This window comes from Muntiacus reevesi, chromosome 2, assembly GCF_963930625.1.
Source record: "Muntiacus reevesi chromosome 2, mMunRee1.1, whole genome shotgun sequence".
Classification (NCBI taxonomy): Eukaryota; Metazoa; Chordata; class Mammalia; order Artiodactyla; family Cervidae; genus Muntiacus; species Muntiacus reevesi.
Window position 1 is genome coordinate 274027437 of NC_089250.1, and position 12296 is coordinate 274039732.

Genomic DNA, 12296 nt, shown 5'->3' on the forward strand with positions numbered 1-12296 from the left:
CCTTAACCATGGGCAGAATGGCACATCACCCTGGGATCTCACAGATGTTGTTTTCACAAGGTCACCAGCATAGATTCAGTGAAGTCAAGTCGTGGGATTGCAATCAGTGTGGAGCTGGGCCTGCTGTGGTGCTCGGGAGCAGCTCAGGCTCTGTCCTGGCCCAGCCCCCTTGTGTGGGAGCCCACAGAGTCTACAGCAGCTAAAGCTGCCCCTGCCTTGACTGAGAGAGCGCTGGTAGGTGATTCAGATGCTCTGTAGGGGCTGAGGTTACATAGCCGGTCGTGGGTGTGAGACCGTGGCTTCTGTTGCTGCAGGGAGAGGTGTCAGCTTTTCTTCTTCATCCCTGGGGCTGAGCTGTGCTTTCAGCTCCATCTGAGCGTGTGGACAACTCACAGGTGTCTTCTTCTCAGTGCCCCAAAGCGCAGGAGTCTGCTGATTGTGGAAGATGTAGATGGGGGAGGCCGTGCCTGGGGGCTCAAAAGTCCTACATGGTTGGAATTCTTCATAGTTCTGGGCGAGCAGGTCCAGCAGAAGGTACAAGGGATGCAATGGGCTTCTTCTTTGGGCATCAGTCACTAATGCCCCTCTGCTCTCAGGTGGTTCAGGCTTCCACCACAAGCATCCCCTTTGCAGAGCTCTTCCCACAGCCCCATCCCTTCAGGATGTTTCCTCACAGCCAACCTCAATCCTCTGCCTTGATCTGCACTCCAAACCCCACATTTCAGCACCCAGCCCTTGTCTGCAGTGGTGGACATGCCTCTTAGGCTGGGTGGGCAGGGCAGGGTCAGGACCCCGTGTGCAGGTCTCACCGTGTCCTGCTGCCACACGCTGGTTGCCATGTTCTCTCCACAGAGAGTGAGGCTCTCCTGTCCAGACTGAGTGCCCGATGAGGGGCTTCCCTGAATGTGGAGACGGCTCCTCACTTTCATGTCCCCCCAGGTTGCAGGCCCCATCCCACTTCCTCTCCTCTTCCTTTTCCTTCTTCTTTCTATTGTCCTACCTGGCTCAGCAGGAATCGTTCTTATTTCTTTAGATTTCAAGTGGTCCCTGCTAGTGTTCAGCTGGGCTCTGTGAGAATTGTTTCATTTCTGATTCGTTTGTAGAGACAGAGATGGTCTCCACATCTGCCTAATCCTCTGGCATCTTGATGCTTCCATCTCTATTTTTATCTCTATTTTAGTTTTAAACTAGCTATGGTCATTAATTTTCTCTAAATGTTTAAAGATATTCACTGAGAATGTCAGGGGAAATTACTTGTTGTTTGATATCTTTCAGCCTTGTCTCCACAAGACACCCAGGATTTGATGCCGAAGAATCCAGCATTAGAAGATGTGTCCCCAAAAGCACGCCTAGGAATATATCAAATGTTTCACCACATAAACTTAAATTTAAGGAACGACTGGGAATGTACATGGGTATATGAAAGACAGAGAGGATCTTTATATGGACTTAAAGAAATGGAGACAGTTACACAGATTGCTAACATTATTGGAAAAAGAATTGAGCGACCTGAGTCAAGTTGGGAAAAACACCCACTTCAGTCTTCAACATTTGCCAAGATGTGTAAGTGTTTAAGAAAAGATTTCCATCCTTTTTTCAAACATACATGTTCTCTAAAAGGAAACGTGGAAAATCTGGGAGGTAATCTAGTCTCTATTGCAAATATTCATTCAAACAGTTCTGAACATAGGCTTCGACTAAACATACATTCAAGCATGTCTGAACACCTACAATTTAACAGTGAGTGGGAAAACTCACAATCTAATCAATCTGAGGGGTCCATGAGCAGGGGCTCATTTTTCTTCCCCCAACAGATATTTTCTCTCCATTCCAAGATGTATAATGTTGATGATACTGAAAGAGATGCAATCCAACCATCATTGTTCAATATATATTGTGGTATGTTAAGTACACAACAACTTTCCTTGTTCAATGAAATGAGTCAGACCTTTAGTAAGAGCTCCAGCTCCAATAATTCCAAGAGTATTTTTGGTGGACTGAGAAGGTATTCAGGAAATGAAATTGGATATATGGTTGTAGGGGACTCCAGTCTTAAGAAACATCAGGGACCCGAATCGTCAAACAAGGACTCTAAAAGTAATACATGTAGCAATACCTTTGATCAAATGTCAGGTTTTTCTCTCATTAAGAGTACTTGTACTGAAGGGAGGACTTGTACTGAATATGGTATGGTTTCTAATCAGTCTTCAGAACTTATTCAACCACAGACTGTTCAGAATTCACAGAAAGAAAATAAGTGTAAGATATGTGGGAAACTGTTTAGTAAATCATGCCATCTAAGTAGACATAAGAAAATTCATACAGGAAGGAAACCTTTCCAATGTACAGAATGTAGCAAAGTGTTTAAGCATCGCTCATTTCTTACTCAGCATCAGCGAATTCACACTGGAGAGAAACCTTATAAGTGTGCGGAATGGGGCAAAGCCTTTACTTACAACTCCCATCTTATTGAACACAAGCGAAATCATACTGGAGAGAAGCCTTATAAATGTAAAGAATGTGACAAAGCCTTTAGTCGTCCCTCACTTCTTACTGGACATGAGCGAATTCATTCTGGAGAGAGACCTTATAAATGTAAAGAATGTAACAAAACATTTACTAAGTGCTCAAATCTTACTCGACATCAGCGAATTCATTCTGGGGAGAGACCTTATAAATGTCAAGAATGTAACAAAGCCTTTAGTCATCCCTCACTTCTTACTGGACATGAGCGAATTCATTCTGGGGAGAGACCTTATAAATGTAGAGAATGTAGCAAAGCCTTTATTCAGTGTTCAGATCTTACCCGACATCAGGGAATTCATACTGGAGAGAAGTCTTATAAATGTAAAGAATGTAAAAAAGCCTTTCATCATTGCTCAGGTCTTACTCGACATCAGCGAATTCATTCTGGGGAGAGACCTTATGAATGTAAAGAATGTAGCAAAGCCTTTATTCAGTGCTGGCAACTTACTGAACATCAGCGAATTCATTCTGGGGAGAAACCTTACAAATGTCAAGAATGTAACAAAGCCTTTATTCGATACTCGCATCTTACTCGACATCAGCGAATTCATACTGAAGAGAAGTCTTATAAATGTAAAGAATGTGACAAAGCCTTTCATCATTGCTCAGGTCTTACTCGACATCAGCGAATTCATTCTGGGGAGAGACCTTATAAATGTCAAGAATGTAACAAAGCCTTTCGTCGTCCCTCACTTCTTACTGGACATGAGCGAATTCATTCTGGGGAGAGACCTTATAAATGTCAAGAATGTAGCAAAGCATTTATTCATTGTTCAGATTTTACCCGACATCAGGGAATTCATACTGGAGGAAAGTCTTATAAATGTAAAGAATGTAACAAAGCCTTTCATCATTGCTCAGGTCTTACTCGACATCAGCGAAGTCATTCTGGGGAGAGACCTTATAAATGTAAAGAATGTAGCAAAGCCTTTATTCAGTGCTGGCAACTTACTGAACATCAGCGAATTCATTCTGGGGAGAGACCTTATAAATGTCAAGAATGTAACAAAGCCTTTATTCGATACTCGCATCTTACTCGACATCAGCAAATTCATACTGGAGAGAAGTCTTATAAATGTAAAGAATGTGACAAAGCCTTTTATCATTGCTCAAATCTTACTCGACATCAGCGAATTCATTCTGGGGAGAGACCTTATAAATGTCAAGAATGTGACAAAGCCTTTATTCGATACTCGCATCTTACTCGACATCAGCAAATTCATACTGGAGAGAAGTCTTATAAATACTAAGAATGTAACAAAACCTTTATTGAATGCTCACATCTTACCTGACATTAGGAAATTCATACTGCAGAGAGACCTTATAAATGTAAAGAATGTGACAAAGAATTTATTCAGTGCTTGCAACTTACTCAACATGAGCGAATTCATACTGGAGAGAAGCCTTATAAATGTAAAGAATGTGACAAAGGCTTTACTACGAATCCGGCCCTTACTCAACATCACCAAATTCATCCTGGGGATAGATGTTATAAATGTACAGAATGTGGCAAGGCTTTCTTTACGGGTTCTAATCTTACTAAACATCGGCGAATCCATACTAGGGAGAGACCGTATAAATGTACAGAATGTGGCAAAACCTTTAATCGGAATTCAATTCTTACTACATATTTGTGAGTTCATACTGGAGAGAAACCTTATAAATGTACAGAATTTGGCAAACCCTTTAGTCATGGTGGTAATCTCACTAAACATCTGAGAACACACACTGGAAAGAAACCCTAGTAATGGAACAAGTGATGGAAGAGGTTTGCCCTGAACATGCATCAGAAAACACAAGAGTTTATATAAGAAACCTATGGAAGTGATGTAACAAATATGTAGAAAGGTTGTTAATCAAAAGTTAAGTCAAAGTAAATATCAGAGGAGCCAAGATGGCGGAGGAGTAGGACGGGGAGACCACTTTCTCTCCTAGAAATTCATCAAAAGAATAACTGAACACAGAGCAAACTTCACAAAACAACTTCCGATCGCTAGCTGAGGTCACCAGGCGCCCAGAAAAGCAGCCCATTGTCTTCGAAAGGAGGTAGGACAAAATATAAAAGATAAAAAGTGAGACAAAAGAGCTAAGGACGGAGATCCGTCCCGGGAAGGGACTTAATAGAGGACGTTTCCAGACACCGGGAAACCCTCGACCTGGCGGGCCTGGGGGAAGTGTTTGAATCTCGGAGTTTGAATCTGGCTGGGAGGGATAGACTAAATAAAACCCACAGATTACGAGCCTAAAAGCAACTCCCAGCAGAAAAGTACCCCAGACGCCCGCATCCGCAACCAGCAAGTGGGGGCGGAACGGAGAGGAGCGGGCGGCATTGCTTGGGGTAGGGTCTGGGGCCTGAGTGCCCTGAGGACAATCGGAGGGAGCTTTTGTGGGTGCCCAGCCTGAACTGTGGGAGAGCGAAAGAGAGAGAGAAAATTAACCGGCCCGAACACACTGCCGGCAGCTCGCAGAACAAAGGGACCGAGAAAGTCCTGAGAAGAGCTCGCAGGCTGCGGACCGGCCCAGCCCCGCCAGAGGCAGGAGGCAGGGGGGAGGGGAAGGGGGCAGGCTCGGCCCCAAAGACCGCATCCCCTACCGCACTGCAAACGGGCCTCCGCCTTCTAATCAAAGACCTCCGGGGATTCTGGATGGTCGACATCTGCCGGGAGGGTCGCGACTAGACACAGTACAAGCACCCGGCCAGTGCGGGCGGGATTGGGGCTGGGGACGCGGAGGGCAGAGGGCGCACGCACCCGACTGGCGCAGCGGAAACTGAGGCTGGGATAGCGCAGGACGGAGGGCGCGCCGCACACGGGGAGAGAGCGCCCGACAAGCGCCTGGCTGCCTGAGCCACTCGGGCGGCGTGGGGACAAACCGCAGGCGCAGCTTTGTGTACCGCGCTTTTGTGAATCACCCGAGGGCTGGAACCGCCTGGAGCCTGAGCAGCCCAGACGGAGAAAATAGCGCCAGCCCCTCCCTGCAGCGCCAGCCCCACCCCGGAGCGCGACGGAACTAGCTACCTGAATAAGAATCCACCTCCGCCCCCTGGGTCAGGGCGGAAATTAGGCCCTGAAGAGACCGGCAACAGAAGCCAAATAAACAAAGGGAACCGCTTCAGAAGGGACCGGTGCAACAGATTAAAATCCCTGAAGAAAACACGGACTTCACCGGAAGGACCTATAGATATCGAGAAGTATAAGCTGGAACGAGGAGATATCTGAAACTGAGCCGAACCCACACTGACCGAAACAGCTCCAGAGAAATTCCTAGATATATTTTTTTCTTTTTTCTTTTTCTTTTTTTTTTTTTTAAGTAAGAAAAAAAAAAAATTTTTTTTTTCTTTTTTCTCTTTTATTTTCCTTTAAAATTCCCTATTACTCCCCCATTACTCCTTAACTTTCATTTTCATAAGATTTTTACGATTTTTTTAATTAGGTAAAACAATTTTTTTCTCTTTTTTTTTTTCTTCTTTTTCTTCTTTTTTTTTTCCTTTTCTTTTTTCTTCCTCTCTTCTATTTTCTATTTTTCTTTTTCTCATTTCTTTTAAAGTCATCTAGTACTCCTCTTACTACTCCTTAATTTTCATTTTCAATACACTATAACCTTACAGGGGGAAAAAAAAAAAAAAAAAAAGAAGAAGAAGAGAAGCCCTATTTTTAAACCAAACTTCATTTATATTCCTAAAATTTTTTTTTGTTTTATGTTTTGGTTTTTGTTTTTAATATAGTATTTTTAAGAGTCTAACCTCTACTCTAGATTTTTAATTTTTGTTTTTCAGTATATGATATAAATTGTGAACATTTAAGAATCCAATATTCAGCTCCCGTTTTTATTCAGGAGTGTGCTGATTATTCTCTCCCAATCTTGACTCTCTGTTTTCTACCTCAGAACACCTCTATTTCCTCCTTTCCCCTTCTCTTCCCAATCCAATTCTGTGAATCTTTGTGGGTGTCTGGGCTACGGAGAACACTCTGCGATCAGACAACTTCGTAGATCTGTCTCTCTCCTCTTGAGTCCCCCTTTTTCTCCTCCTGCTCATCTCTATCTCCCTCCTCCCTCTCCCCTTCCTCATGTAACTCTGTGAACCTCTCTGGGTGTCCCTAACGGAGGAGAAACTTTTCACCATTAACCTAGAAGTTTTATTATCAGTGCTGTATGGTTGGAGAAGTCCTGAGACTACAGGAAGAATAAAACTGAAATCCAGAGGCAGGAGACTTAAGCCCAAAACCTGAGAACACCAGAAAACTCCTGACTACATGGATCTTTAAGTAATAAGTGACCGTACAAAAGCCTCCATACCTACACTGAAACCAACCACCACCAAAGAGCCAATAAGTTTTAGAGCAAGACATACCACGCAAATTTCTCCAGCAACGCAGGAACATAGCCCTGAACGTCAACATATAGACTGCCCAAGGTCACACCTAACACATAGACCCATCTCAAAACTCATTACTGGGCACTCCATTGCTCTCCAAAGAGAAGAAATCAAGATTCACGCACCAGAACACTGACGCAAGCTTCGCTAATCAGGAAACCTTGACAAGCCAATCATCTAACCCCACCCACTGGGTAAAACCTCCACAATAAAAAGGAACCACAGAACTCCAGAATACAGAAAGCCCACTCCAGACACAGCAATCTAAACAAGATGAAAAGGCAAAGAAACACCCAACAGGTAAAGGAACATGAAAAAAGTCCACCAAGTCAAACAAAAGAGGAGGAGATAGGGAATCTACCTGAAAAAGAATTTAGAATAATGATAATAAAAATGATCCAAAATCTTGAAAGCAAAATGGAGGTACAGATAAATAGCCTGGAGACAAAGATTGAAAAGATGCAAGAAATGTTTAATAAAGACCTAGAAGAAATAAAAAAGAGTCAATTAAAAATGAATAATGCAATGAACGAGATCAAAAACACTCTGGAGGGAACCAAGAGTAGAATAACGGAGACAGAAGATAGGATAAGTGAGGTAGAAGATAGAATGGTGGAAATAAATGAAGCAGAGAGGAAAAAAGAAAAAAGAATCAAAAGAAATGAGGACAACCTCAGGGACCTCTGGGACAATGTGAAACGCCCCAATATTCGAATCATAGGAGTCCCAGAAGAAGAAGACAAAAAGAAAGGCCATGAGAAAATACTCGAGGAGATAATAGCTGAAAACTTCCCTAAAATGGGGAAGGAAATAGCCACCCAAGTCCAAGAAACCCAGAGAGTCCCAAACAGGATAAACCCAAGGCGAAACACCCCAAGACACATATTAACCAAATTAACAAAGATCAAACACAAAGAACAAATACTAAAAGCAGCGAGGGAGAAGCAACAAATAACACACAAAGGGATTCCCATAAGGATAACAGCTGATCTATCAATAGAAACCCTCCAGGCCAGAAGGGAATGGCAGGACATACTGAAAGTAATGAAAAAGAATAACCTACAACCTAGATTACTGTACCCAGCAAGGATCTCATTCAGATATGAAGGAGAATTCAAAAGCTTTACAGACAAGCAAAAGCTGAGAGAATTCAGCACCACCAAACCAGCTCTTCAACAAATGCTAAAGGATCTTCTCTAGACAGGAAACACAGAAATGTTGTATAAACGTGAACCCCAAACAACAAAGTAAATGGCAATGGGACCATACTTATCAATAATTACCTTAAATGTAAATGGGTTGAATGCCCCAACCAAAAGACAAAGATTGGCTGAATGGATACAAAAACAAGACCCCTATATATGCTGTCTACAAGAGACCCACCTCAAAACCAGAGACACATACAGACTAAAAGTGAAGGGCTGGAAAAAAATATTTCATGCAAACGGAGACCAAAAGAAAGCAGGAGTCGCAATACTCATATCAGATAAAATAGACTTTCAAATAAAGGAGGTGAAAAGAGACAAAGAAGGACACTACATAATGATCAAAGGATCAATCCAAGAAGAAGATATAACAATTATAAATATATATGCACCCAACATAGGAGCACCGCAATATGTACGGCAAACGCTAACAAGTATGAAAGAGGAAATTAATAGTAACACAATAATAGTGGGAGACTTTAATACCCCACTCACAACTATGGATAGATCAACTAAACAGAAAATCAATAAGGAAACACAAACCTTAAATGATACAATGGACCAGCTAGACCTAGTTGATATCTATAGGACATTTCACCCCAAAACAATCAACTTCACCTTTTTCTCAAGCGCACACGGAACCTTCTCCAGAATAGATCACATCCTGGGCCATAAATCTGGTCTTGGAAAATTCAAAAAAATTGAAATCATTCCAGTCATCTTTTCTGACCACAGTGCAGTAAGATTAGATCTCAATTACAGGAAAAAAATTGTTAAAAATTCCAACATATGGAGGCTAAATAACACGCTTCTGAATAACCAACAAATCATAGAAGAAATCAAAAAAGAAATCAAAATATGTATAGAAATGAATGAAAATGAAAGCACAACAACCCAAAACCTATGGGACACTGTAAAAGCAGTGCTAAGGGGAAGGTTCATAGCATTACAGGCTTACATCAAGAAACAAGAAAAAAGCCAAATAAATAACCTAACTCTACACCTAAAGCAATTAGAGAAGGAAGAAATGAAGAACCCCAGGGTTAGCAGAAGGAAAGAAATCTTAAAAATTAGGGCAGAAATAAATGCAAAAGAAACTAAAGAGACCATAGCAAAAATCAACAAAGCTAAAAGCTGGTTTTTTGAAAAAATAAACAAAATTGACAAACCATTAGCAAGACTCATTAAGAAACAAAGAGAGAAGAACCAAATTAACAAAATAAGAAATGAAAAGGGTGAGATCACAACAGACAACACTGAAATCCAAAGGATCATAAGAGACTACTACCAGCAGCTCTATGCCAATAAAATGGACAACTTGGATGAAATGGACAAATTCTTAGAAAAGTATAACTTTCCAAAACTGAACCAGGAAGAAATAGAAGATCTTAACAGAACCATCACAAGCAAGGAAATCGAAACTGTAATCAAAAATCTTCCAGCAAACAAAAGCCCAGGACCAGATGGCTTCACAGCTGAATTCTACCAAAAATTTAGAGAAGAGCTAACACCTATCTTACTCAAACTCTTCCAGAAAATTGCAGATGAAGGTAAACTTCCAAACTCATTCTATGAGGCCACCATCACCCTAATTCCAAAACCAGACAAAGATGCCACAAAAAAAGAAAACTACAGGCCAATATCACTGATGAACATAGATGCAAAAATCCTTAACAAAATTCTAGCAAACAGAATCCAACAACATATTAAAAAAATCATACACCATGACCAAGTGGGCTTTATCCCAGGAATGCAAGGATTCTTTAATATCTGCAAATCGATCAACGTAATACACCACATTAACAAATTGGAAGATAAAAACCATATGATTATCTCAATAGATGCAGAGAAAGCCTTTGACAAAATTCAACACTCATTTATGATTAAAACTCTCCAGAAAGCAGGAATAGAAGGAACATACCTCAACATAATAAAAGCTATATATGACAAACCCACAGCAAGCATCACCCTCAATGGTGAAAAATTGAAAGCATTTCCTCTGAAATCAGGAACAAGACAAGGATGCCCACTCTCACCACTACTATTCAACATAGTGTTGGAAGTTTTGGCCACAGCAATCAGAGCAGAAAAAGACGTAAAAGGAATCCAGATAGGAAAAGAAGAAGTGAAACTCTCGCTGTTTGCAGATGACATGATCCTCTACATAGAAAACCCTAAAGACTCTTCCAGAAAATTACTAGAGCTAATCAATGAATATAGTAAAGTTGCAGGATATAAAATTAACACACAGAAATCCCTTGCATTCCTATATACTAACAATGAAAAAACAGAAAGGGAAATTAAGGAAACAATACCATTCACCATTGCAACAAAAAGAATAAAATACTTAGGAGTATATCTACCTAAAGAAACAAAAGACCTATACACAGAAAACTATAAAACATTGATGAAAGAAATCAAAGAGGACACAAACAGATGGAGAAACATACCGTGTTCATGGATTGGAAGAATCAATATTGTCAAAATGGCTATTCTACCCAAAGCAATCTATAGATTCAATGCAATCCCTATCAAGCTACCAACGGTATTTTTCACAGAACTAGAACAAATAATTTCACAATTTGTATGGAAATACAAAAAACCTCGAATAACCAAAGTAATCTTGAGAAAGAAGAATGGAACTGGAGGAATCAACCTGCCTGACCTCAGACTCTACTACAAAGCCACAGTCATCAAGACAGTATGGTACTGGCACAAAGACAGAAATATAGATCAATGGAACAGAATAGAAAGCCCAGAGATAAATCCACGAACCTATGGACACCTTATCTTTGACAAAGGAGGCAAGGATATACAATGGAAAAAAGACAATCTCTTTAACAAGTGGTGCTGGGAAAACTGGTCAGCCACTTGTAAAAGAATGAAACTAGAACACTTTCTAACACCATACACAAAAATAAACTCAAAATGGATTAAAGATCTAAACGTAAGACCAGAAACTATAAAACTCCTAGAGGAGAACATAGGCAAAACACTCTCTGACATAAATCACAGCAAGATCTTCTATGACCCACCTCCCAGAATATTGGAAATAAAAGCAAAAATAAACAAATGGGACCTAATGAAACTTAAAAGCTTTTGCACAACAAAGGAAACTATAAGTAAGGTGAAAAGACAGCCCTCAGATTGGGAGAAAATAATAGCAAATGAGGAAACAGACAAAGGATTAATCTCAAAAATATACAAGCAACTCCTGAAGCTCAATTCCAGAAAAATAAATGACCCAATCAAAAAATGGGCCAAAGAACTAAACAGACATTTCTCCAAAGAAGACATACAGATGGCTAACAAACACATGAAAAGATGCTCCACATCACTCATCATCAGAGAAATGCAAATCAAAACCACAATGAGGTACCATTACACGCCAGTCAGGATGGCTGCTATCCAAAAGTCTACAAGCAATAAATGCTGGAGAGGGTGTGGAGAAAAGGGAACCCTCTTACACTGTTGGTGGGAATGCAAACTAGTACAGCCACTATGGAAAACAGTGTGGAGATTTCTTAAAAAACTGGAAATAGAACTGCCATATGACCCAGCAATACCACTTCTGGGCATACACACTGAGGAATCTAGATCTGAAAGAGACACGTGCACCCCAATGTTCATCGCAGCACTGTTTATAATAGCCAGGACATGGAAACAACCTAGATGCCCATCAGCAGATGAATGGATAAGGAAGCTATGGTACATATACACCATGGAATATTACTCAGCCGTTAAAAAGAATTCATTTGAATCAGTTCTAATGAGATGGATGAAACTGGAGCCCATTATACAGAGTGAGGTGAGCCAGAAAGATAAAGAACATTACAGTATACTAACACATATATACGGAATTTAGAAAGATGGTAACAATGGCCCTATATGCAGGGCAGAAGAAGAGACGCAGAAGTACAGAACAGACTTTTGAACTCTGTGGGAGAAGGGGAGGGTGAGAAGTTTCGAAAGAACAGCATGTATCAAGTGCTCGGGCCTGTTGGGCTGGGAAGATCCAGAGGAATCGGGTGGAGAGGGGGGTGGGATGGGAGACCGGGATGGGGAATTCGTGTAACTCTATGGCTGATTCACATCAATGTATAACAAAACCCACTGAAAAATAAAAAAATTAAAAAAAAAAAAAAAACAAAAACAAAGTAAATATCAGAGATTGCATACTAGAAGGCATT

The 12296-nt window shown here is 40.9% G+C and overlaps 1 pseudogene; it reads left to right on the forward strand.

Annotated features, from left to right (window-relative positions):
- Positions 1-12296, forward strand: part of LOC136157622 (zinc finger protein 91-like) — a 62841-nt pseudogene that overhangs the window by 9603 nt on the left and 40942 nt on the right.